Raw genomic sequence first — 1195 nt, forward strand, 5'->3', positions numbered from 1 at the left:
TCTTTGCAGCTTCGACCACCTGCTTACCAGAGAGCCATTTCAGCAGAGACAGATCAAAAGCCTCTGTCTGTTTCCGCCCAGTTTCGAGCTGGGGACATTTCGCGTGTAAGGTGAATGTGAAGACCACTACACTACAGAAACCTGTTGGAAAATCACTTTTGCTTTAACACCTCTAGGCAGGCTTATCCTTTTGTAGCATTGCGTGAGAACGCAACAGACCCCGACTTAAGCAACATTGGAAAAGTCATCCTTGTTTTCGCCCAGTTTCGAATTTGGGACCTTTTGTTTGGGAAGCAAACACGATGACCACTACTCTACAGAAACTTATCTGAAAAAGCAGCAGGATTCTTCTGGAACGTCGCAAAGAGTTTATGCATTCTCTCAAAAATAAAACTCTGTTTCTGCTCAGCTTCGAACCAAGGACCTTTTGCATGTTAGGCTAACGTGACGACCACTATATTAAAGAATCTCAAAAAGTTTACTCTCGTGCTGTTTTGGGTAAAATTTTATACTGTATTCTGCCCTGAAAGCAGATTGACAATCTGAGTAAATCCCACACACTGTAGGACAGAGTTCATTCTGTGTGGCAGTCTGCTCAGAGTTCCTTAAAAACTTGCCTTCTCCTAGCTCGAATTTAAGGTCTTTGCAGCTTCGACCACCTGCTTACCAGAGAGCCATTTCAGCAGAGACAGAACAAAAGCCTCTGTCTGTTTCTGCCCAGTTTCGAGCTGGGGAACTTTCGCGTGTAAAGCGAACGTGATGAACTCTACACTACAGAAACCTGTTGGAAAACCTCCTTTGCTTTAAAACCTCTAGGCAGGCTTATCCTTTTGTAGCGTTGCATGAGAACGCAACAAACCTCGACTTAAGCAACCTTGGAAAAAGGCATCCTTGTTTTCGCCCAGTTTCAAATTTGGGACCTTTCGTGTATGAGGCTAACGTGATAACCACTATACTACTGAAACTTATCTGGAAAAGAAGCAGGAATTCTCCTGGAATGTCGCAAAGAGTTTATGCATTCTCTCAAAAATAAAACTCTGTTTCTGCTCAGCTTCGAACCAAGGACCTTTTGCGTGTTAGGCTAACGTGACGAACACTATATTACAGAATCTCGAAAAAATTACTCTCGTGCTGTTTCAGGTAAAATTGGTACTGTAATCTGCCCTGAAAGCAGATTGACAATCTGAGTAAATCC

This window comes from Sinocyclocheilus grahami, unplaced genomic scaffold, assembly GCF_001515645.1.
Source record: "Sinocyclocheilus grahami isolate Dianchi unplaced genomic scaffold, SAMN03320097.WGS_v1.1 scaffold1278.1, whole genome shotgun sequence".
Taxonomy (NCBI): domain Eukaryota; kingdom Metazoa; phylum Chordata; class Actinopteri; order Cypriniformes; family Cyprinidae; genus Sinocyclocheilus; species Sinocyclocheilus grahami.